Genomic DNA, 27,149 nt, shown 5'->3' with positions numbered 1-27,149 from the left:
TGGGAAAAAGGAAAAGGAAGAAACAGAATGGTGTAAATTATCTGCCATAAAAAAGGCAATTAAAAGCTTTTATAATGGAGGACAAGGGAGACAGGAGGTGACTGAGTTAACTTTACTCTCATCAGAATTGGCTCAAATAGAAAATACCATACATACTCACTCAGTATGGGTATAGCAATTTATATTAACCTGCCAGAAAATAGGAGGGGAATGGGAATAGTGAGAGAGGGTAATCAAAGAAAGAGCATATTAAGGGAGGGAGTGGTCAGTAGCAAAATACTTTTGAGAAGGGACATGGTGAAAGGAGAGAAAATAAATGGGAGAAACTTGTCCATTTAGCCTTTCATGTTTTCTAGTAATTCTTTGGTTAAAATCTTCTCCTTTCTCCAACAATCTGACAGGTAATTTATGCCTTTTTCTCATAATTTGTTTATGGCATCATCCTTTATACCCAAATCTTGTACTCATTTTGATCTTATTTTGGTATGGGATATGAGACATATGTCTATGCTGAGTTTCTGACATATTATAGTCCATTTTCCCAGTAATTTTTGTCTAATACTGAATTCTTATTTCAGAAGCTAGAGATTGGGGGTTTATCAAATAATAGTTTGAATATTGTTTTGTGTGTAACCAATCTTTTCCACTGATCCACCACTCTACTTCTTAGCCAGTACCAAATGATTTTGATGTCTGCTGCTTTATCATATAGTTTTATGTTTGGCTCAGGCTTAGCTGTATTTATTATCTTTTGTATCTTTTTCATTAATTCCCTTGACATTCTTGAATTTTTGTTCTTTCAGATAAATTTTGTTATTATATTTCTAGGGTCTATAAAATATGTTTGGCTGTTTGATTACTCTGACACTGAAAAAATACCTCAATTTAGGCAGAATTGTCATTTTTATTATATTAACTCAACCTACCCATGAGCAGTTGATATTTTTCCAGTTGTTTGCATATGACTTTATTTGTGAGACAATGTAAAAAAAATTTGAAATAAACTTCACTTTCTATCAACCAAACTAGAACATCATAGAAAAATTAACATAAAAGAGCCAATGTCAAAAAACAATTTCAAGGAACTCAACATGGACAAATTGTTTATTTTTCTTCAATATGGGAAGTGAATATCATATATTTAAGATTGGTATTAATAATAGGGCAGCTCAAAAGAAATAGTAGAGCAGAGTTAAGGTAAAATTAGTAATTATGTTATATATAAATAAGCTGTAGAGGAAGAATAGACACAGAAGCATTAGAGGGGGAAGGAGGGCTCACCGTTCTGAAAACCTACTTACATTGGGAATGGGTTAAATAGGCAACATTACATATATACCATGAAGGGTACAGCACCCTCCAAAATATATAAAAATTAAGGCCAGGGGGATGGACAAAGGAGAAAGCAAAGGGTGAAGGAAGAAGACAAATGAGGGATCCATGGATAAGGGATGGTTCAATAATGGCAAGGCAAGTTAGGAACAGAATTAAAGAAAAGAGTCAGCAAGGATAAGTCTGTGTATATGTAGGGATATGGGGATGTGGGGATGTGGATGTGTGTGTGTATGTATATATCTACATAATATATCATTTCTAATTATAGTCTGCTTTTGGGAAGGAACGATATGAAAGGGGAAAAAGAATAAAGTAAATAAGGTTTTTAGTAGAGAACAAAAGAACAATTTACAAGGAAGTAAAAGAAAGATGGACACACATGAATACAAATTCTTCTACAAATATATGTACTTTCTTGATCTGGTAATTTCTTGTTATATATTTTGAATCCTCCCCGATGATCTGCTGGGCAAATGATAATGTTCACTTTTTGTTATGTATTGCTTTTCTGTTTTTTCTGTTTTTCTTTTTGTGTTTTTGTAAAATAAAATAAATTTTAAAAATTAAAAAAGAAACACATTGCAAAACTGTTGCAGCCATTGCCCATTGCCACTATTGTCTCTTATTCTTCCTTGGTCATTGTCATCTTCTTCTTTTTCTTCTTCTTCTTTTCTTTCTTTCTTTTTCTTTTTTCCTCTCTTTCTCCTTTTCCTTATTCTCTTCTTGATCCTCCTCTTTTTTCTTCTTCTTTTAGATATGGTAACAAAAATACATAGAATTTATAGCTCACCAATTAACTCTTAAGAGTTAATCTTTGGGGGAAATTATTTGCAAATGAATTTAGATACACTCTATTACAGAAAATCCAAGATCAAAGATTTTATTAAAGATAATTTATCAAGACACTTTAATCTCTTTATTTTACTGCCCCTAATAAAATAGATCATAAGTGTTAGTATAGAATAAATATTAATGTTTATGTGAAATAAAATCTGTTGATAATCTGAAATATTTTTAAAGGTTATTTTGTAGAATATTAATAAATGTTTATTTTTACATTGATTTATGCAAGGTTTCTAAAATATGTTTTCTTTCCAGAAGGAAAAACATCCTGTAATTTTTTAAAAGACTGTCATTATTTTATTTCCATTAGAAACAGAAATCTTTCACTTTCAATATGTGGACTGGGAGGGAAATTAAGAGATGTATAATCCCACAATTTGCTTTGAATAGGCAAATAATAAAGATTACTTAAGTATGGTTGAAACCTGTAAGAATCTAAAATCTAATGCAATGGTCACCAAATTAGTCTCCATGCCTCAAATCTCTCCTCTTTTCTATCTCTTCTTTACACATTTGCCAAAGTTATATTCATAAAGTACAAGTAAACCTGTTCAAACATTTCTTAATAAATTGTGAGTGATCAACTAATAATTCTGTTATCATCTCCCACTTTCTCACATTCTTCTCATGTTGTTTTTGACATAGCACAATGTCTAATCCTTCCTAAAATGTCAATATACCTATAATTGGCACCATCTTATGGATATGATCTTTTCAGATAAGAAGACTATGCTCCCATTGTTCTCTCCATTGTTCTCTCCATCACACGATTTTAATTGTAATATCAGATAAAATCAGCTCTGGTGTGTGTGTGTGTGTGTGTGTGTGTATGTGTGTATGTGTGTGTGTGTGTGTGTGTGTGTATGTGTGTAATGCTGTGTCTTTTCTTTGGATCCTCCTCACTCATTATCCTCCATTTTTATGATTACTATTTAGAGATAATATGAGAGATTCTTCAGAACATACTCTGTATATCCCCATGAATGCTGCAGGCTTTCTGTATTAATTTACATTCTAGAAATGTTGCTTTTTTGAAGAATGGCTGGTCTGTATTCAATCTTATAATGAAATATAAGCTCAATTTGGTTCTCTTGTGTGTTAACTACATATATTGTCCTTAATGAGATTGTTATTATAACCTTGATGAAATTATCACTTTGATAATATGGATATTACATCATACATAGACTGAACATTTATTTTTATTGGATTGAGGGATTTTGAATATTAAGTAATTCAGGAAACTTTTAAACTTTCCTTATAACATAATATTTTATAATGAGTATATAAATAGTGTCTTGACATATAATTTCATTAGTATAGGTAATTTCTAGGGGAAGAAACTCCCTCTACCAATGAAGGTTGACACCTTTTCTACAACTTATCACTTTAGGGCATTTATTAGGCTCAAGCGCTAAAAAGTTAAGTCTTCCCCAGAGTTACACACATAGCATGTATTTGGAGGCCAAACTTAAATCTAGATCTTCTCTAACTCTGAGGCCAGCTCTCAATTGTCTTATGATATGTTATTTTATATAATAAACTCTTAAAGAAAATTTAAAAGAAACATATTTATGTGATTATTGTGAATAGATATCATGAACAGATAGTGCTTAACAAAATTAGTTACTATTAAGTGACATAATTCCTACTTTCTTGTAACTTGTAATTTAATAGAAAGAATAAGTCAGAAATGCAGTTAGCCACATTGTAGTGACATCTAATTTTATCAATGTGGATATTCTATCCTCTGATAACAATTGTTTTGACCTAGGAGAAGATGTTTGAGAACACATTGAAGCACATTACCTATAAGACTTGTAGAAAAAATAGCATGAATAATCAAGAGATAGAGAAGACTGCTAGTTGTAAAATGAATAATTTTGATTACATTAAGTTGAAAAAGTGTTTGTACATATAAAACCACTATAGTCAACAGTAGAAGGAAAGCAGAAAACTGTGTTGGGGGTGAAGAGGGAATTTTAGATAGTTCCTTGAATGAAGGTCTCATATCTCACCTACATAGAGAATTTTTTTTTCAGATTTATAAGAATATGAGTAATTTCCCAATTGATGAATGTCCAAAGGATATAAACAGTCAGGTTTTTAATAAAGAAATAAAAACTTTGTAATACAGCAATATGAAAAAATGGTCTAAATCATTATTGATTAGAGAAATGCAAATTAAAACAACTTTGAGATATCTCACATCTATCAGATTGGCTAAAATAATAAAAGGAGAAAATGACAAATGTTGTAGGGGATATGCAAAAATTGAGATATTAATTACACTGTTGGTGGAACTGGTAATTAAGCAAGTCACTTGGGAGAACAACTTGGAATTAAGCCCAAAGAGTTATAAAAATGTATATACCCTTCGACCTTGCAATATCTGTTAGATCTATTTCCCAAGATGACTGGAAGAAAAAGAAAAGAACTGATTTTAATATAGTTATAGCAGCTTTCTTAGTGGAAAGAAATGGGAAATGGCTGAGCAAGTTGTAGTATGGACTTTTACTGTACTATAAGAAATGATGAGCAAGGGGCAACTAGATGGTACAGTGAATAGAGCACTGGCCCTGGAGTCAGGAGAATCTGAGTTTAAATCTGACCTCAGACACTTAACACTTCCTTAACTGTGTGACCCTGGGCATCTCACTTAACCCCAACTGCCTCAGCAAAAACAAACAAAAACAAAAAGCAAACAAGGAGCTACTTGATTTTAGAAAAACATGGAAAGATTTGATAAAATAATGTAAAGTGAAGTCAGTCTATTCAAGAGATCATTGTTTGTATGTAGTAGCAATATTGTTAATTGTGACCAATTAAGCTATATGTGTATGTATGTATGTATGTATGTATGTATGTATTCAATTCAGCTACATAGGATCTATGAAGGAAGAGCTTATCTACCTACAGGAAAACAACTGATAAGTAAAAGTACATACAACATAGTCTTAGACATATGTATAAATATGTTTAAATGGAATATTTTTCTAATGAGGAAAGGGTGAGAAGAGAGGAAGGGAGATAGTTCCAAACTTAAAATGTAACAAATAAATTAAAAAAAAAAAAAAAAAAAGAAAGAAAAGAAAAGAAAAAGAAAGGGGTGGAGCCAAGATGGCAGAGTACAGTCAGGAAGTTGCTTCAGCTCTGCTGGATTCCCTCAAAAACCACATGAAGCCAAGCTTCTGAAAAGAGTCTGACAGAATGAAACCACTTTCCAGATCAAGATAGACTGAAAAAAAAATGTCAAGAAAGGTAAGTCTCATTGGATGAAAAGGGTATTTAGTTCAGGTCAGATAGACTCTGGGAAAGTTGGTGAAAGGGTCTTAAGCAAAGCAAATCTAACACCCTCAGTACTGGCTCAGTAAAAGATCAGATCAATGAGGCAGCTTCCAGTGCCATCTCAGAAGGCATACTCTGGGAAACCAGGCTGTTTGATAGAAAGAACAAACAAAGCTACCCCTGCAAACACAAGGGGCCTCTGTGCTCAAATTCAAGACTCAGAGCTGCACAGGAAACTTGGGACAGTGCCTCCTTTACCCCAGTAGCAGAGCTCAACCTTAAAAGTACAAAAAAAAGAGAGAAAATACCAAAAGAAAAGGTAAGAAAATGTGCAAGAAGCAGAAAAGAACTTTGACTACTACTAAGCTACTAATGTAACAGGGCAGACTAAAATATAAACTGAGACAAGGACAGAATGTCCACAGAATAAATGTCAAAGATTGAGATAAATTGGGCTCAAACCCAAAAGGGCTTCTTGGAATTGCTCCTAAAAGACTACAAAAGGAAAATAAGAGAGGTAGAAGAAAAAGTGAGAAAAGAAATGAGAAGTATGCATGAAAGTGTCAACAGTTTGGAAAAGGAAGGAAAAAAATTGAAGAAAACAATTATTTAAACAGTAAAATAAACCAAATGGAAGAAGAGATAGTAAAAATAAGTCAAAAATCACGCATTATAAACTAAACAGGTAAATGGAAGCTAATGACTTTGTGAGATAGCAAGAGTCAGTTAAATAAACAAAAAAGAATGAAAAAAAATGGAAGAAAATATGAAATATATCATTGGTAAAACAGTTAACCTAGAAAATATATCCAGAAGAGACAATTTAGAAATTATTGGCCTACCTGAAGGCCATGATCAAAAAAAAGACCCTGGTTAGCATTCTATAAGAGATATTTAAGAAAAACTACCCCAGTGTTCTAGAAACAGAGGAGAAAATAGTATTTGAAAAAAATACATAGATCACCTTCAGAAAGAGATCCCACAAAGAAAACACTAACTAACATTGTTGCAATACTCAAAAACTATGATTTTAAAGACAAAGATACTGTAAGCTGCCAGATAAAAACAATTCAAATATCAAGGAGCATCAGTAAGGATTATCCAAGACCTGGCAGCTTCTACAATAAAGGATCAGAGAGCCTAGAAAGGCAAAGGGCTTGTTAACTATCCAGGGAGACTCAGCATCATTTTTAGGGAAGGCAATAGAGATTCAATGAAGTAAAAAACTTTCCATCATTTCTATTGAAAAAACAAGAACTAAATAGAAAATTTAATGCACAAATGCAGGATTCAAGAGAACCACAGAAAGATAAACAGGTGAAAATAAATATTTAGAGGTTAAACTGTATCTGTAATATCTGTAACTTGAGAACTGTATCTGAAACTGGGTCAGACAAAAGAGGGCATCACATGGACTGAGGGTATGATTATGAATGGACTTTGATGTGATAGTACCAAAGGAAAATACATTAGGCAGTGGAAAAAAAAACCTAAATTTAAAAAAAAAAAGAAGAAAGGAAAGGTAAAATGAGACAATTGGTTGACACCAAGAGGCTCAAAAGATTTATTACAATTGAAGGGGTAAAAGGAGATGAAGATTGTCTGAAGCTTGATCTCATCAGTTTGGGTTCCAAAAGAGAATAAGTTAATAATTTTGTTGGTTAAAGAAATGTATTTAATTCTATAAATAAGTAGGAGGAGAAAGAGAAAAAGACAAGGGAGGGACAAACTGAAAGTAGAGCACAGAAACACTAGGTTAAAAAAAAAACTGAGAGAAGGGAGGAAGGGTTGATAGAAGATAAGGTGGTGAGTAGGGTGGTTGAAAAAAAAAAACAAAGACACAAGACTAAAGACAGAGTCAAAAGAGAGAACAAAAGTATAGACAAGTCAGGATGGAAAGAAATACAGAGATGGTAATCATAATTGTTAATGTGAATGGGATGAACACTCCCATAAAATGGAAGCAAATAGTAGTGTGGATTATAAAACAGAATCCTGCAATATGTTGATTATAAGAAACACACTTGACACAGAGACATACCAAATAAAGGAAAAAGGATGGAAAATAATTTATTATGAAAGGTTATGAAAGGTTTATTATGAAATTTATTATTATTATTATAAAAACCTAGATATGATAAACCTCTAGAGAAAATTAAATAGGGACAGAAAGAAATATACCTTTTCATGGCAATACATGGCAACTACACAAAAATTAATCTGTATTATGGCATCAAGTTAAATGTAAATAGTAAATGCTTCCTTTTAAGACTTCAATGTAATAAAAATTATATTGAATAAAGGTCCAGGAAAAGAAGACTAAAAAAGAGTGCAAATCACAGAAACAATACATAATTTCATCCAAGAATATGACAATAATGAGCCAACATACCAAAACCTATGGGATACAGCCAAAGCACTTCTTAGTGGAAATTTTATATCTCTAAATAGCTACATAAATAAAATAGTGAAAGAAGGGATCAATGAATTGGGCATGCAACTAAAAAAAAACTATATAAAGAACAAATTAAAAACCCCAATTAAATTGTAAATTAGAAATTCTGCAACATAGAGAGATTAATAAAATATTGACTTTAGCAATAAGAGAAGAAAAAGAAATTAAAGGAATTAGAATAGGCAGTGAGGAAATAAGACTATCACTCTTTGAAGATGATATGATGAAAAACTTACAGAATTTTAGAAAATCATCCAAAATCCTACTGAAAACTAAAACACCCCACACAAATCATCAACATTTCTGTATATTAATGACAAAGCCCATCAGCAAGAGATAAAAAAATAATTCAATTTAAAATTACTATAGACAAAATAAAATACTGGGTGTCTACCTTCCAAGACAAAACCAAGAAATATTTGAACATGATTACAAAACACTTCTCACACAAATAAAATCAGATTTAAACAACTGGAAAAAGACAAATTGTTTATGGCTAAACAGAGCTAATAAAATAAAAATGACATTTCTGCCTAAATTAGTCTAATTGTTCAGTGTCATTCCAGTCAAACTACCACAAAATTATTTTATAGAGCTGGAAAAAGTAATATTAAAATTCATCTGCTTGAACAAAAGGTCATGAATATCAAGGGAATTCATAAAAAAAAATACAAAGGATGGTAGCTTAGCAATAACAAACCTAAAACCATATATTAAAGCAACATACTTCAAAGTCATTTGGTATTGGCTAAGAAATAGAGTGGTGGATCAGTGGAAAGGTTTAGACATACATAACAATAATCAAGTCCCACAGCAATCTAGAATTTAACAAATCCCCAAACTCCAGCTTCGGAAATAGGAGTTCATTATTTGACAAAAATTGCTGGGAAAACTGGAAAATAATATGTCAGAAAGTTAGTGAGGAGACACATCTCACACTTCACACCAAAATAAGTCTGGGCATAAAGGATGATATCATAAACAAATTAATTCAACAATAATCTACCTATCGGTTCTTTGTGGAAGGGAGGAATTTATGACCAAAAGAAAAACTAGAGAACATTATGAAAGGCAAAATAGACAATTTTGACTACATTATATTAAAAAAAAATGTGCACAACTAAAACTAACAGTAACAAGATTTAAAAGGGAAGTACAAAGCTGGCAGAGAATCTTTACAACCAGAATTTCTGATAAAGGTCTCATTTCTAAAAATATATACAGAACTATGTCAAATTTATAAGAATGCAAGTCATTCCCCAACTAATAAATGGTCAAAAGATATGAAGACAGTTTTAAGATGATGAAATTAAAGCCATTTGTAGTTATATGAAAAAATACTCTAAATCACTATTGATTAGAGAAATGCAAATTAAAACAACTCTGACCACTTCTCACCTCTCAGACTGAGTAAGATGACAGGAAAAGATAATGCTAAATGTGGCAGGGAATGTGAGAAAACTGGTACACTAACACATTGTTGGTAGAATTCTTAAATGATCCAACCATTTTGAAGAGCTAATTGAAACTATGCCCAAATGGTTATAAAACTGTACGTATCCTTCGACCCAGTAGTGCCATTACTGTTCCTGTATCTCAAGGAAATCTCATAAAGGAGGGAAAAGGACTCACATTTGAATAAATGTTGGTAGTAGCTCTTTTTGTATTAGCAAAGAATTGGAAAAGGAATGTATGTCCATCAGTTGAAGAATTGCTGAACAAACTGTGGTAGATAAAGGTGATGGAATATTATTGTTCTATAAAAAAACAGTGGAGAAGTTAATTATAGAGAGACCTGGAAAGATTTACATGAACTGATGCTGAGCAAAACAAGCAGAACTAGGAATACATTTTACACAATTACAGTAAGAATGTGCAATGAGCACCTTGGTTCTTCTCTGTGGTTCAGTGATCCAAAGTAATCCCAAAAGATTTTGGACAGAAAATGCCATCTGAATACAGAAAAAAGATCTAAGGAGACTGAATATAAATCAACACATATTATGTAACTTATTTTTTTTCTGTTTTTTTTTCTTTCCCATGATTTTTCCTTTTTGCTCTGATTTTTCTCTTCCAATTTAACTGATAAAGCAATATGTAGTAAACATAAATATGCTTCATATATATATATATATATATATATACATATATATATATATATATATATATTTTTTTTTTTTTTTGCTGAAGCAATTGGGGTTAAGTGACTTGCCCAGGGTCACACAGCTAGGAAGTGTTAATTGTCTGATCTTACTATAATTAAAAAAAGAAAAGAAAAAAGAAATTAGGAAAAAAAAAAGTAAAAAAGAAATCAATGAACTATTAACATGCAGTTTAAAAATCTTTAAAAATGAACAAATTGATGTACATAAAATTATAAATCTTGAAAAGACAGAGAAATTAAAAATGAAACATTTTATATAAATGATAAAAATTGTGTCATTTTAAAATATGTTTACAAAATTAGTAAACTGTTTAATAACTTGATTCAAAAAATAAAGGAAAATTGATTGGATCAAAAAAAGAAACAGGTGAATTCAGAGCAATCAGACAAGAAATAGAATAGAATTTCCATGAAATAAAATTATAACAGGAACAAAATAATAATATTAAAGGAAATATGTGTAACAAAACAAATAGCGATCTCAAACTAATTTTATAAGGTAACTTAGACATCAAGGAAATCATAAATGGATTAAAATATAATCCCTGGTCTATATAGATTTTCAAGTGATTTCTATCAAAGTTTCAAAAAGCAATTAAGATATAACAATAATTATTCTCAATTGCAATATTTGGGCTAGCTTTCTGAAGGGCGTTGGGACCAGCTTTGGTCTCATCAGAATATTATCATGAGAATAGTCAGGAATAAAGTCCAAAGTCTTTATTGTACCTTTCACAGTCTGTGTCTGTCATAGTCTGACCCAGTCTCCTCTGCCAGTCTGCTGGTATTCCAGTCTCCCTTCTGGATCTGACTTTGTCCCTAGCTTAAATACCCTATTACAATTACATCACCTGTAGAACTATTACATCATCATGCTAAGTATCAAGTATATGTAAACTAAGAACCATTATATCATCAATTCCACTGAGTTAACACCTTGTTTCAGGTATACTTCTTTCAAGTATACTTCTTCAAAGTCCTGCCCTCTATACTCAATTATTTAGGAACAAAATTCTTCATTGAGTTTCTTTACTATAATCAGAGAGGGATAAAACATAGTAAGAGAACTCTTGCCACTATCAGCCACTGTCACTGAAGAATATTGATAAAAAACAATTTCTAAATAGTCTTGTAGAGATATTATAGTGATATATTAAAAATTGAATATTTAAGACCAACTTGGATTTCTCTTAGGGTACAAATATTATACTTAATGGAACAAATTTTATAATTAATCTATAGTAAATAAGACAGCTATATTAACAGATTTTTGAATAATATAAATTGCATTCACATATGAACATATATAATAAAAGCTTGAAAGCACAAGCATGAAAAACCCTTCTTTATGTATAAAATTGAGTATGTGTTTAAAACCAAGAGATTATCTTAAATAGAGAAAAAATAAGAATTTTCTAAAAAATTATGAGTAAATAGATTCTGCATTTCCTAATTGCTATTTGGATAATTTTATAAACAGTAATTATGATAATAACATAAGAGAAAGAAATGAGAAATATAAATACCAGAAAAGTTCAGACAATATTATTTCAATTTCTGTGAAAATATGGTTTATATAGAAAACTCCAGAGAATTAATGAGAAAATGAGTTGAAATGATTAATTGTGAGTATAAAATAAATCCACAAAATGCCACAATTTATATATGTGTATCTGTATCTGAACATACATACCTATACATAAGCAGTTACTTATAAACCTAAGTCAGGAAGAAATGACAAAAACAAAGCATATTCAAAATACCTACAAATGCATAAAATATCTAAAAGTTAACCTACCAATACATGTTTAGAACTCATAAAAGAAATGATCTTTTACCTTACCTGTCTTAAAACCATTAAAGGACTCTAAATTAATTCCTCTCTTGTTACATGCTCTTCCCCCATTATAATCTCAACTCCTTTAGGGCAGAGATGTCTTGTTTTCTTGGACAGTCAGTTCTCCTAGAAAATGAAATATGCATTCCTAAAAATCATCTGGCTAAATAAAATTAGTCTATAAAAACCACAGTGTGTAAGCGACAATTGGGATCGAGAGAACAACACTCCAAAACTTCATCAGTTGCACATAAAAAATAGATACCTAATAAAATGTTATTGCAGTTTTAGACATAGTAAATGGTTAAGAACTACATAAAAACAACAATAAATTGTGGCAGCATTCAGAGTCTCAGGATCCTACTTCCTGGCCTATGACCAAAAAGAAACTAGGAAAGTAGAAGGCTCTAGGCAGCAAAACCTTAAGGATGCATCATGGCAAAAGGTCAAAAGTGGGTAAAAATGAAGGTGGAATGTTTAAGTTCACTCTTTACATTTCCTTGTTCAATGAAGGATTCCAAATAAAGATAGTACTTTTTTGTTGCAAGGGTGAATGTTGAAAATTATCTGTGCATATATTTTGAAAATGAAAAGCTTTAATAAAAAGAAAATATAAAATAAAATATATAAATAAGCTAATCATTTGAAACCTCCTTCTCATGCTAACTCAGCCCTGAATACTCAACATTTTCCCAACTTCTCTCCCCTCTGATTGGAGGGCTGGAGCACTACATTCCTACCAAAGTTCCTCTTTATAAGAAGCACCTGGACTTTGCTGCTTATTCTCTACTTCTCACCCATATCTCTGTTTTGTTGGAAGTCCATAGAGCAAGATAAACTCTAGTGTTCCCTCTCAAGCCATCTTCCCCACCCTATCTTTGTCCTTTGGTATGTCCTTTCACTTTATATTTTAAGCTCCCTGAGGTACTATCTTTTTTTACTTTGTACCTTCTATGTTTAGTGAACTGTCTGGCACATAGTAGGTGATTAATATTTATTAAATGAATTAAATTGTAGAAGTGGTCAGAAGAAGGTGTCCATAAAATTGTGCAACACCACAGTTTTCTACATTCTTGCTCCTTGTGGATGAAATAACTGTAAAGCAATGCTAAATTCATGATATGCTCAAATAGTTTCCTAATATATCAATTTTCAAAACAACAGAAACTGACTTAGTCACTTAGTACAAGAACTGATATAAGCACTTAATATATGCTTTATCATTCACTTATTCAATTAAATACAAAATATTGTATATAAAAAGAAATACAAATGATTGGACTGATATTCATGTACATGGTTGAGACATGCTAATATAACAAAACTAACTAATCATTTTTATAGATTTAATGCTTAAATTTTACTTTATAAAAATAAACAAAATTATAAAATTGTTTGGAGTAATTTTAAAAAGTCTAGAATCTCATGGGCATTCATGATGATAAAGCAGAAACAAAGGGAGCAGAGCATTTTTGTTCAGTAATTTTTCAGTTGTGCCTATTTCGTTGTGACCCTATTGTTTTCATGGCAAACATACCAAAAGAGTTTGACATTTATTTTCCCGAACATTGGATGAGAAAATTGAGGCAAATAAGAGTAAGTGATTTTAAGGGTCACATAACTACTAAGTGTCTGAGGCTAGATTTGAATTCAAGTCCTATTGACTCCAGGCACTATATTTTATTTACTGCATAACCCAGCTACCTCATGTGGCATTAGCAGAATTCAAAATATACTTAAAAACAGTAGTCATCAAACCTTTCAGGTACTAATTCAAAAAATACTAAAACAGATTGAGGTGAGATTCTCTAAAATGAAGGGAAAAAAAGGTATGGACTCTCCTGAGCTGTCCCAAATTCTCTTCCTAACTGCTTTAAATTAACACTTTAAAACAAATCCTTGAGTAGCAGAACCCACAAAAACAATTTTCTAGCTAAGAAAAGCAGAAAAGGTTTATCATACCTAAGTGAGAGTGAAGAACAGTCTAGCATTAGATCACCCCTTAGCAACCCACAAGCAGGCTTGGGGAGGCATCAAAGGATTCTCAGGCCACCAAAGGTAAGGGGGTCACAAAACCAGTCAGAAAGGGGTTATAGGTCTTTTTCATGGTTCTGGGCTCAAGACTCTGTTGCATTGCTCTTAAACAGATTAGGATTTCATTCTTGGAGACAGTAGCAGGGCAAGAAAGGTCAGTAGCATAACAGAGCTTGCAGCCATAGGTGAGCAGAAGCCCTGGTCATAGTTCCAGAATGGAAAAGAAAGCTTATGAGTGTTCACCAAACACAGGCCATATGGGTCATATAATATATTCCTGGTTCTCCTTGTTTTGCTCAGTATCAGTTCACAGAAATCTTTCCAGGTCTTTCTAAAATCAGTTTTTTTTCTGTATTTCAACATATTTACCATGTATCGGACCATCTGCCAGATAGTTATGCAAGGGTCAAGTTAGAAGAAACAAAACAAAAACAAAACAAAACATATATACATATATACATATATATATATATACATATATACATATATACATATATATACATATATACATATATATATGTATATATGTATATATATATATATATATATGAGAGCTTTATCAGAAATACTGGCTGTAAAGATTTTTTCCCCAGCTTTATTCTTACCTTTTAATCTGGTTCCTATTGGTTTTGTTTTGTATAAAATCTTTTTGACTTGATGTAATCAAAATTGCCCATTTTGATAAGTAAATTTAAAAAATGAAATCAACTTGTTCATTCATTTTATAGAACAATAGTATTCCATTACCCTCATTATTATAACTTATTCAGCTGTTCTTTAATTGATGGGCATCTAGTGCACTTTCTCAATACTTTGCTACTACAACAAAGAGCTGTTACAAGCATTTTTTACATGTTTAGATTTGATTTTATTTATGTGAGGAGTGTTTTGTAATTGTATTAAAAAAGTATCTTGATTGTCTTGGCAGGTAAATGCCCAAATATTTTATTTTCGCTACAGTTATTTTAACTGGAATTTCTCTTTCTATCTCTTTTTGGTGGACTTTGTTAGTATTATATGGAAATGCTGATGATTTCTGTTTGTTGTTGTTGTTGTTGTTGTTGTTGTTGTTGTTTTTAACATCCTGCAACTTTGCTAAAGCTGTTAACTGTTTCAAGTAGGTTTTTGGATGATTTTCTAGGATTCTCTAAGTATATCATCATATCATTTGCAAAGAGTCATAGTTTTATTTTCTTGTTACCTATTCTAATTTTAATTTCTTTTTTCTTTACTTATTGATAAAACCAACATTTCTAGTACAATATGAAATAATAGTGGTGATGACGGGCATCCTTATTTCATCCTTGATCCTTACTGGGAATGTGTCCAGCTCCTTTACATTACAAATCATACTTAACTGTTGGGATTTTATATAAATAGTGCTTATTATTTTAAGAAAAATACCTTTATCCCTATACTTTCTAGTGTTTTAATAGAAATGGGTGCTGTATTTGGTCAAAAAGCTTTTTCTGCATGTACTGAGATTATCATATAATTTTTGGTGATTTTGTTATTGCTATGGATGATTATGACAATACTTTTCTTGATTTTGAACTGAATTCCTGGCATAATTCCTTCTTGGTTGTAGTGTATTATCCTGATGATAAGTTGTAATCTCTCTTATAATAATTGATTTAAATTTTTTGCATCAATCTTACTTAGAAAGATTGTTCTGTAATTTTCTTTCTCTATTTTGACTCTTCCTGGTTGAGGTATCAGTACCATATTTGTGTTATAGAAGGAATTTGGCAGGACTCCTTCTTTACCTATTTTTCCAAATAGTTTACATAGTATTGGAATTAATTGTTCTTTAAATGTTTGGTAGAATTCACTTGTAAATACATCTTACTTTGGAGATTATTTCTTAAGGAGTTCATTAATGGCCTGTTTCTTTTTCTAGAATGGGAATATTTAAATTATTTTCTCTTCTGTTACTCTGGTAAATTTATTTTTTGTAATATTAATACATTTTGATTAGATTAGCAAACATACTGCCATAAAGTTGGGCAAAATAGCTCTAATTATTGCTTTAATTTCTTCTTCATTGGTGGCAAGTTTACCCTTTCCATTTCTGATTCTGTTCTTTAATCTATTCTGCTATTTGTTTTTGCCTTTCATAATGTTCTCTAGTTCTTCTTTGGTCATAAATTCCTCCAAAGATCTGATAGGTAAATTAGCCCTTGTTTTCCCTAATTTGTTTATGGTGTTACCCTTTATGTCCACATTATGTACCATTTTGACCTTATTTTAATATGGGGTGTGAGATGTACGCCTACCCCGTTTCTGACATACTATTTTCCAGTTTGCCCAGCAATTTTTGTCAAATATTGAGTTCATATTTCAAAAGCTGGAGTTTGGGGCTTTATCAAATACTAGATTACTATTAGCCTTGGCTATTGTGTGATGTATATCTAATTTATTTGACTTATCCACCACTCTTATTTCTTAGCCATCACCAAATAGTTTTGATGACTGCTGCTTTATAATATAGTTTTAGATTTGTTACTACTAAGTCAGTATACTTCATATTCTTTTTTATTAATTACCTTGATGTTCTTGACCTTTTTTTTTTCTTCCAGAAGAATTTTGTTATTTTTTCTACTTTTATAAAATAATTTTTGGCAGTTTGATTGGAATGGCATTTAACAAATAGATCAATTTGGTCAGAATCCTCATTTTTATTATGTTAAATAGGCTGACTCATGAGCAATTGATATTTTTCTAATTATTTAGATCAGACTTATAGTTCTTGGTTTTGCCCCCTGTTTATCATTCTATGTTTCTCTTGAGTTCTATGTTTGAAACACAAATTTTCTGTTTAGTTCTGGATGCTTCAAAAGAGATGATTGAAAGTATTTACTTCATTGAAGATTCATTGCCTACCCTGAAAGATGATGCTCAGTTTTGTTGGATAGTTATTTTGTGTTTCTAAGTCCAGGTACTTTGCCTTTCAGAATATGGTACTCCAGACCCTCCAGTCCTTCAGTGTAGCAGCTTTCAGATCCTGGGTAATCTTGAACTGTTTTTTTTTTTTTTTATTTGTTTGTTTGTTTTGTTTTTGTTTGTTTTATTTTGTTTTTCTTTCTTTCTTTTTTTTTCCCCCTGGGAGCTTGTAGTATTTTCCCTTGAGATTATAATTCTAGAGTTTTTAAACAATGATCCTTGGGGTTTTCCTTGTGCAATCTCTTTCTGGAGATCTCTGTCTATTTCCCCACTCTGGTTTAAGTATATGAAGGGAAACTAGAAGGAAACTGGAAGAGCTCAAGCAGTTTTCCTTAAGGATATCTTGAAGAATGCTATACAGGTTTGTTTTGGGGGAGCATGGCCTTCAGGTAAACCTATGAATTTTAAGTGATCTCTCTGGATCTATTTTCCAGCTTGGATGTTTTTCCAATGATGTATTTTATATTTTATTCATTTTATTATTCTTTTTATCACTCTCCTTTGAGTGATTCTTCATGTATTACAGGGTCATTGGATTCATTTATCTTGTTCTAATTTTTAATATATGATTATCTTCAGTTAGTTTGTGTATCTCTTTTTTCCATTTAATTAATTTTACTTTTCAAAATATTGTTTTCTTAAGTGGATTTTTGTTGTTGTTTTTTGGTATTTAGCCTATTGTGCTTTTCAAGGAATTGAATTCTTTAGTCACTTTCTCCTTCCTTTTCCAATGTGTTGATTTTTTTCTTGTACACCTCTTGTTTCTTTTTTCATTTTTTCTTCTACATCTCTTATTTGCCTTTTAAATTTTTTATGAGCACTTGCAAAGAGCCTCTTTGGATTTGAGGCTAATTTATATCACTCTTTGACATTTTATCCTCATCTGAGTTTGTGTTTTGTTCTTCCCTATCACTATAATGGCTTTCTATGATTAAGAGTCTTTTCTGTTTCTTGCTTATTTTCTTTCTTTCTCTTTTTTGTATTTCCTTTGTGACTTTTATGGTTGATCCCTGCTCCTAAGATAAAGGTGGGAACTGGCTATCTCAAGCTTCCTATGCAGCTCTAAGCCTTGGCTTTGAGCATAGAGAGTCCTAGTGGTTGCAGGTCCTAGGTTTGTAGCTTTGCCTGTTCTTTCCAGGAAAGAGTCTGGTTTCTTAGAATTTGCCTTCTGAGCTGGGGCTGGAGGTTGCCTCACTGGTCTGCTCTGCTATTGAGCCAGGACCAAAAGTTTCAATTGCTGATTTGCTATGATTAAAATGTTCTCACTTTTTTCCAGACTCTGTCTGAGTTCAGCTGAATACCCTTTTTACCTCAGTAAGACTGGTCTTTCTTGAAGTTTTTCCAATCTAACAAGTTGGTGAGTGATTTCATTTTATCAGACTGTTTAGAAGCTTGATTTCATGTGGGTTTCGAGTGAAACTGAGAGATCTTAAGCAACTTTCTGGCTTCACTACACCATCTTGGTCCCTGCCCGCAGAAGACCATTCAATATTTATAAGAAAAATGTGAATTGGTCTCAGTTGCCTCTTCCTCCCAAAATTTATGAGCCCAGAAAAGAATTTTAAAATTCAAATAAAAATATCAAAAACAAATTGTGAAAAGAAATGAGAGTGATACAGGCAAATAATGAGAAAAGAGTCAATAACTTGGTAAGGGAGGCACAAAAAAATACTAAAGAAAATAATAGCTAAACTCCACCCACAGGCTAAATGGAAAAAAAAAGTACATAAAACCACTGAAAAGAAACATTTCTTAAAAAGCTGTATTGACCAAATAGAAGATGTACAAAAATTAACTGATGGCTATAGTAGTACAGTTCATAGAGTACAGACCCTAAAGTCCAGATGACTTGAGTTCAAATACAACTTCAGAAACTTAACAATTACTAACTATGCAACCCTAGGGATATTACATAAACCCAAATGCCTTAACAAAAAAAAAAATATTGAAAAAAATAGCTCTAAGAATAGAATTGACTAAATGGAAAAGGGCATTCAAAAGCTCAATAAAAAAATAAAATAAGTGTTTGAATCCAAATCTTAACTCAGGATGATGGGTCTTCCTGACTGCAAGTCTATCTGTTATTTATTATACAACTTAACTTTTCTTTCAGTCTTTTGGGCACTCTCCAAGTTACAACCATGAATATATCTATATCTATATCTATATCTATATCTATATCTATATCTATATCTATATCTATATCTATATCTATATCTATATCTATATCTATATCTATATATAAATTAATTTTATAATTACAACATTATAGACACTACATATGCATAAGTAATTTTTACAACATTATCCTTTGCACTCCCTTCTGTTCTGAATTTTCCCTTCCTTCCCTCCACCCCTTCCCCTAGATGGCAGACATTCCTATACATATTAAATATGTTATAGTATATCCTAGATACAATATATGTGTGCAGAACTGAATTTTTGTTGTTGTTGGTGGTGGTGGTGTTGCTAAGGAAGAAATGGATTCATAAGGTAAAAATAACCTGGGAAGAAAAACAAAAATGCAAACAGTTTACACTAATTTCCCAGTGTTCCTTCTCTGGGTGTAGCTGATTCTGTCCATCATTGATCAACTGAATCTGAGTTAGATCTTCTCTTTGTTGAAGATATCCACTTCCATCAGAATGCATTCTCATATAGTATTGTTGTTGAATTGTATAATGATCTCCTGGTTCTGCTCATTTCACTCAGCATCCGTTGATGTAAGTCTCCCCAAGCCTCTCTGTATTCATCCTGCTGGTCATTTTCATTTTCCAGTTTCTAGCCATTACAAAAAGGGCTGCCACAAACATTTTGGCACATACAGGTCCCTTTCCCTTCTTTAGTATTTCTTTGGGATATAAGCCCAGTAGTAGCATTGCTGGATCAAAGGGTATGCACAGTTTGATAACTTTTTGGGCATAATTCCAGATTGCTCTCCAGAATGGTTGGATTCTTTCACAACTCCACCAACAATGCATCAGTGTCCAGTTTTCCCACAGCCCCTCCAACATTCATCATTATTTTTTCCTGTCATCTTAGCCAATCTGACAGGTGTGTAATGATATCTCAGAGTTGTCTTAATTTGCATTTCTCTGATCAATAGTGATTTGGAACACTCTTTCATATGAGTGGAAATAGTTTTAATTTCATCATCTGAAAATTGTCTGTTCATATCCTTTGACCATTTATCAATTGGAGAAAGGCTTGATTTCTTATAAATTAATGTCAATTCTCTGTATATTTTGGAGATTAGGCCTTTATCAAAACCTTTAACTGTAAAAATTAACATAATTATTTTCAAAAAATGAGTTCAAAATTCTAATTCTGGGGAAATTATCATCTAAGTTGTACCTCATCTTCTTCAATATCCATGTTTTTTTTGTTTGTTTGTTTGTTTATTTGTTTGTGTTTTGCTTTTGCCAAATCAGTTGTGAGGTGAAACTTTAGAGTTCTTTAATTATTTTTAATGATTTCAAACAATATTGTAGATGCAGATTGAGTTTTTCATTCTTCTGAAAGTTGTTCAAGTCCTTTGAGCTTTTTCTTACTGTTAAATGATTCTTGTTTATTTAATCAAAATTTCATGTATATCTTGTATATAAAACTTGTAACAGATACTTAATTTAAAGGAATTTTCCCATAACTAATATATTCTCTATTCTTGCTATGTCATTGATATTCTTTGTGCAAAATATTTTCAATTTTGCATAACAATATTATATGCTTTATTTTTGTAACCTTTAATATTCTCTCTTTAGTTAAGATTTTTTTTCTTGTAATTTTGAAAATAATTTCTTTCTATTTCCTTCTAGTTGTTTTTCTTATTTATTATGCATATTTTAGGAAGAGGGAAAGGGAGAGAGAAAATTTGGAAGTCAAAATTTCAATAAAATGAATGCTAAGAATGTCTTTACATAAAAGTGGAAAAAATAAAATACTATTTTAAAAATGTAAGTTCTAAATTCTTTCTCTTCCTCTCTCCCTCCTGTAGTTCCTTCTTGAATATGCATGTATAATCATGCAGAATATATTTCCATATAAGTCATGTTGCAAGAGAAAATAAAGATTTTAAATAAGTAAGAAAAATAAAGCTTAGAATTGTGCTTCAATCTTCCTTAAAATTCAATCATTTCTTTCTCTGGAAGTAGATTATCATTTTTCATAATAACTCCTCTCAAAAGAGAACTGATTGTTGGTGTGATACATTGTCACTTAGTTTTTCTAAAAGTTTTTCCTTCATCATTTTTAAGGGAGAGACATAACATGAAATGCATTTTATTATAAAAATAAACAGCATCATAGAAACTTCTAAAATGTGGTCAGCTAAAAAGTGGTGTGAATAAACAATACTATATTGTTTTTGTTTTAATTTATTAAGTTTAGATAAACTTAGTTAGAAGTTAACTTGATGGGTAGATATTAGCCTCTTTACCTCCTTTCATTCCTGGAATGAACAAGGGGCATCATTTTTAAAGTTTTAATGACTTCTGACTGTCTTACCTCTCTGAATCTGATAGCTTCCTGCCATGTTCTTCTTTGCTAGTTAGGAAAAGCTTTCAACAGATTATATATTTTCTTTGTTTTTCTTATTTCAGAAGAAAGGTAAAAATAGATTCAATTTTCTTAAAAGAATTCCTTATTTATTTTTCTTTCTTTTTTAATGTTTCCCAACAAATTTTTGCAACCTTAACTTAAGATCATTTTCCTTTCATGAGCAATGAGGGATTTATGCCATTGTCTGAGATGAGTAGTTTTTCATATATGAACTGGACCCAGAAGATACCATTTAATTGCTTATGGTTTGGTGATGCCATTGCTATAGGAACACTTTGCTCAAGACACTTCTGAGACTTAGTCTTAGAGAGCTATTATGATAAAAAATATTCACTAGTCAACTTAACTGGTGACCCTCTTAGAATTTATCTAGCATGGTTAATGGAAAAAGATATACATTTACTCTCAAAGTTGTAGTAGGACTAGATGGAGCTTGAACTTCACTGGTTTATATTTCAATAATGCAGGGAGATCTCTGTACCATAATGAAGTACCTTGAGTATAGTATTCTGAAGCTTTACTGAAGAGAAAATTTTTTTTTAATTAAAAAAAAAATCAAATAAAAATAAGTAAGCAAAAACAGGTAGAGATATTTAAAGAGTTTCTGGCTGACCTAGAATGAATCAGGAAAACAAGTAAATTCAAATATACAGTCAGTATTTACAATATTCCCCATACATTCATAGTTGTGTTGAAATTTTCTAGCTTTTTCTTTCTGTCTACATCTGTCTTTCAATATATAGATTGGACTTCCGGGCAAGATGGTGGCAAGGAGGTACACAGCAGCTTGAGCTCTGCGTTTTCTCTCAGAACTTACTTCATGACCTCAGAGTTAATGCTTGACCGAGAAAGAAATCCACAAATAATCACCAAGAGAAGACATCCTTGAAATTCGCCAGAAAAGGTCTGTGTTTGCTCAGGGGAGGGGACAAACAGAGTGGGCGAAGGCTGAGGGCAAGCAGCAACAGAGAGGCAGGCAGCTCACACTGCTCAGACCAGAGTGGGGAGGGGTACAGGTTGTGATATCTGCCATTTCTGCATAATGATCTTTACCCCAGTGTGGATATTCCATCTTGGCAGCAAGCCAGGATCAGCAGAGAAGGTTTAAACACCGGAGGTAAAGAATTAAACCCCAGAAAGCTAGCGTCTCTCCAGACCTGGCTAACCCCACCCCACCCAGAGTGACTCAGCACCTTCTTAGAGTTTCAGAGCGCAGACGCAGCTCAGCTGTCACTGTCCTGTTAGTGCCTCACTGCTATCTCAAGCAGTCTGTAGAGTAAGCCCAGTTACACCATCCAGCCCCATCTCCCCCAAGAAACAGACCAATTGTTTCTCTTGTCACTTTTTTTCTTTGATAACCATGTTGACAAAATGAACAAAAAATTTAAAAGGGCTCTAACCATTGACAGCTTCTGTATGGAGAGAGAGCAGACTTCACACACTGAGAAGATTAAAAGCAAATTGTCTCCAGAGGAATCCCCTAAGGGGGATATGATCTGCTCCTCAAAACACAAAACTCTCACAGAAGAAATCAAAAAGGCTCTCACAAGAGAGCTAGAAGAGAAATGGGAAAAGGAAAGGGAAGCTTGGCAAGAGAATCTGAAGAGGTCATCCCAGGCATTTAAAGACAGAGTAGATAAAGAAAACAAATTATTGAGAAATAAAATTATTGAGTTGGAAAAAGAAAACAACTCTCTAAAAAATAAAAGGGATGAAATGGAAAAAAATTCCATGGAAGAAAAAAACTCATGTAAAAACTCAATTGGACAATTAAAAAAGATATAAAAAAGTGAGTGAAGAAAATACATCATTGAAAATTAAACTCGAACAAGTGGAAATGAATGGCTCAAGGAGAAACCAAGAAGTAGTCAAGCAAAACCAGAAAAATGAAACAATTGAAAAGAATGTCAAGTATCTTATTGGGAATACAACAGACCAGAAAACAGATCCAGGAAAGATAATTTGAGAATAATTGGACTCCCTGAAAAATGTGAGGAAAAAAAAAAGAGCCTGGACACTATTTTCAAGGAAATTATCAAAGAGAACTGCCCAGATGTTTTGGAAACAGAGGGTGAAATAGACATTGAAAAAATTCATTGATCACCTACTGAAAGGGACCCTAAAATCAAAACACCAAGAAATATAGTGGCCAAGTTCAAGCACCATCAGATGAAGGAAAAAATACTGGAAACTGCTAGAAAAAACCAATTCAGATATGGAGGACCACAATAAGGATAACCCAGAATCTAGCAGCATCCACATTAAAGTAACAAAGGGCCTGGAATATGATATTCCAAAAGGCTAAGGAACTTGGTATGCAGCTAAGAATAACTTACCCAGCAAAAATGAGCATCATTTTCCAGGGAAGGAGATGGACATTTAACGAAATAAATGAATTCCATCTATTCTTGATGAAAAAACCAGATCTATACAAAAAGTTTGATCTTCAAATACAGAACTCAAGAGATTTCTAAAAAGGTAAAAAGAAATCTTGAGAACTATATTTCTGCCATAAAGATATGTAAAGAACACATGTATAATTCGTCCTAGAAAACAGAGGTGGAAAAGAAATTATATCATAAAAAAGGGTAAAGTGATGGTACTACATCTCATGAAGAGGCAAAGGTAACCTATTATATCTGAGAGAAAGAAAGGAGGGGGATAAACATAGTGTGTATCAATATACATATTCTATTTATCATGAAACTTCTTCCACTTCATTGAAAAGTGGGAGGTAAGGAGTAAGATAAGGGGAAGGGAATACAGAAATTGTGAGGAAAAGGGGTAAAATAGAGGGAGGAACTTTAAGGTGGAGGAGGGATACTAAAAAGGGAGGGCTGTGAAAAGCAAGTGGTGCTCACAAGTTTAATACTAGGGAGGGGGGTAAGAGGGAAGGAAAGGAGAAAAGCATAGGCAGGGGTTAACAGGATGGCAAGCAATATAGAATTAGTCGTTCTAACCATATATGTGAATGGGGTAAACTCCCCCATAAAGAGGAAGCAATTAGCAGACTGGATTAAAAGCCAAAATCCTACTATATATTGTTTACAGGAAACACACTTTAAATAGGGTGATACATTCAAAATAAAAGTAAAAGGGTGGAGCAGAATCTACTATGCTTCAGGTGAAGCCAGATAAGCAGGGGTTGCTATCCTCATCTCAGATCAAGCAAAAACCAAAATTGATCTAATTAAAAGAGATAAGGAAGGGTATTATATCTTGCTAAAAGGTAGCATAGATAATGAAGCAGTATTGATATTAAACACATACTCACCAAGTGGTACAGCATCTAAATTCTTAAAAGAGAAATTAAGAGAGGTTCAAGAAGAAATAGACAGCAAAGCTATAATAGTGGGAGATCTCAACCTTGCACTCTCAGAATTAGATAAATCAAACCACAAAATAAATAAGAAAGAAGTCAAAGAGGTAAATAGAATACTAGAAAAGTTTGATATGATAGATCTTTGGCGAAAGCTGAATGGAGACAGAAAGGAGTATACTTTCTTCTCAGCAGTTCATGGAACCTATACAAAAATTGATCATACACTAGGACATAAAAACCTCAAAATCAAATGCAGTGAGGCAGAAATAGTAAATGCATCCTTCTCAGATCACAATGCAATGAAAATTACATTCAATAAAAAAGCCAGGGGAAAATAGACCAAAAAATAATTGGAAACTAAATAATCTCATAAAGAATGACTGGGTAAAACAGCAAATCATAGACATAATTAATAACTTCACTCAAGAAAATAACCCTCTTAATCACTCACTTACACATATTCTCAATATCTATAACCCCCTCCCAATCCTTCTAGTTTTTTCAGCTTGTGAGGCAGCCATTGGTCTCGCACTAGTGGTCAAAATTTCTGCTACCCATGGCACTGACCATATCCTACCAAAATGTGTGGGATACAGCCAAAGAAGTAGTAATAAGGGGAATTTTTCTATCTCTAGAGGCCTACTTGCATAAAATAGAGAAAGAGAAGGTCAACAAATTGGGCTTACAAATAAAAATCTTAGAAAAGGAACAAATCAATATGTAGATCAAGGTTCTTACTCTTTTGTGTGTCAAGGAACCTTTGATAGTCTGGTGAAGTCTTTGAATTCTCTTAGGAAGTTTTCAAGTGTATGAAATAACATATGTAAGTTTACAAAGGAAATCAATTATAGTGAAGTGTTGTTATCAATGTGTGTGTGTGTGTGTGTGTGTGTGTGTGTGTGTGTGTGTGTGTGTGTATTTATATGTTTCAAGATATTGGGTTTAGAACTTCTGATCAGAAGTCTACAATTGAGTTTAAAATTTGATGTGTCCAATAATCCAAATAATCCATACAACTTAAAACTGCATTATAATTTAAGTAAATATTTGTCTGTCTATTTCTCAGGTATAAAATTATTAAAAATGGGAATACAAAGTAAAATCAATCAATTAATCCCTATTCCCAAAGAGAGTACATTCTTTAGGGAAAGTTGGTGCATAGACTTTGCTAATATAACATGTAAATACAAAACAATTTTAAAATCAAAGTTAGGCTCAGAAAGGTTTAGGGATTTGTCCCAGGTGGCAGGTAGCCAGGGTCAGTTTGGTGGCATAGTAGATAAAAATACTCTGTTGGAGTCAGGAGGACTCATATTCCTAAGTTTATATCTAGCCTCAGAAAAAAACTCAGTATCAGTGTTGCCATGGGCAAATCACTTAATCCTGTTTGCCTCATTTTCCTCAGGAATAAAAAAAGATGGAGAAGAAATGGCCAATCCTTCTGATGTCTTTGCCAACAAACCCTCAAACAGGTCTTAATGAATCAGATAATTGAAACATGTAGACAGCAACAATCATAGTGGCTCAAATAGAAAACATCAGAAGCATAATTCATACCCACACATTCTACCTCCCAAATGAGTATTCTTTAAATTACACCAGGTTATTTTTCTTTAAGAATCAGAGCATATTGGCATCTTGGGTAATAAAGATGTTAATTTTGGGATTAGTGTTTCTATATTCTCAAGGATTTTATCTGAGCCTTTTCAAGTCTTTCCATCTACCTTTGATGTCCATTTGTTACCCAGCTCTTAACAGTGTCTCCAAAAAACTGTAGCATATGCAGTGGCCACACTTAAGTAGAAATGTCTTGGCAAAGAGGCTAAGCCAGGTTCAGGGTAAAAGCCAGGTTCACTGTAAGCAACAGGCCTCAAGCTTGTCAGTGTGGTCAACCCAAGCATGTAGACTACACATGTAGACATGTGTAGACATGTACCCAGGAATGGGTGCATAAAAACAATTTGTTTCAATTTACATGAAATTAGCTGAAGTGGGGGTGGAGCATAGACATCTCTATCTGAGCTCCTCCTAGAATCCCTTAGATCAACAACAGATCAAGCTTCTGGATTGGTTTTAGAACAACAGAAGCCACAAATATTTGGAATTTAACAAATTTCCAGAAGAAGATAATTTTGTAGAACTTCAGAAAAGATCTATTTCTATCAGGCAGGGAAAGAGGCTGCCAAACCCAGATGCAGCACAGGGAGCAAGGAGCTGGGGTGGAAAACCAGGGCTTTTCAGTGACTTGTATCTGGGAATCTACTGTGAGGCTCAAAGGCTACTCTGTCCTACTTAAAGGCCAGTGGTTCAGCAGATTAGCTGTTAGATACCCAAAAGAACATATAAAAAACAAATTGTGAGCCTCTGAACC

Source organism: Sminthopsis crassicaudata, chromosome 3 (assembly GCF_048593235.1).
Source record: "Sminthopsis crassicaudata isolate SCR6 chromosome 3, ASM4859323v1, whole genome shotgun sequence".
NCBI lineage: Eukaryota > Metazoa > Chordata > Mammalia > Dasyuromorphia > Dasyuridae > Sminthopsis > Sminthopsis crassicaudata.
Note: the sequence above shows the minus strand (reverse complement) of the source record.